This window comes from Belonocnema kinseyi, chromosome 3 (genome assembly GCF_010883055.1).
Source record: "Belonocnema kinseyi isolate 2016_QV_RU_SX_M_011 chromosome 3, B_treatae_v1, whole genome shotgun sequence".
NCBI classification, from domain to species: domain Eukaryota; kingdom Metazoa; phylum Arthropoda; class Insecta; order Hymenoptera; family Cynipidae; genus Belonocnema; species Belonocnema kinseyi.
Genome location: NC_046659.1, coordinates 33,409,554 through 33,410,282, shown reverse-complemented (window position 1 = coordinate 33,410,282; position 729 = coordinate 33,409,554).

Genomic DNA, 729 nt, shown 5'->3' with positions numbered 1-729 from the left:
TAAAATATATTAATATATTAATATATATTAATATATATTAATTTTCGACTATCTCGAGGTGCTGCCCTCTTCAACTTTTCATCGTTTCGATGGCCACTGCGTCCTCCTAGCACGTCAGCGTGAGGGGCGGGGAAGAGGCGCACACCGAAAGTTGTTGAATTCCAAACCGAACGTGATTTTCTGTTTCTTATTCTCGCGTTCGCCTTCGCCATCACAATAGCAATCTTTGCTGTAGTTGAGTCGGTTGACTGGCTCTGTACGGCCTGTACGCTAAAAATGTTATGAACACTGAATTACATAATTATATTAAAATTAAAGATAGCCTAAAAATATTCTATTTATTATTATTTTAAATTTTCGGGACTATAAGTAAATGTAAAAAAATTCTTTTCGTACTTTAGAATTTTAGTTAAATTTCTAAAATTATTTTAGAAAACTAAACTTGAAATTTAAATGAAATGAAGATAAATGAAAAAAATCAAATAAAATTTATTTAAATTCCAAATAAAATAAAATTTAGTTGTATTGAAAATTTAAATAAAATTTAGCTAAATTCAACATTTAAATGAAATATAGGTGAATTTAAGAATTAAATACAGTTTAGTTAAATTAAATTAATTTCTTGTCTGGTTTCTTTTCAGAGAGAAATTTTCTAGATACTAAGTAAATAAATTTTAAAACAAATCTATTCGTACTTTAAGATTTATTGTAGTGCAATTTTGAAAATTA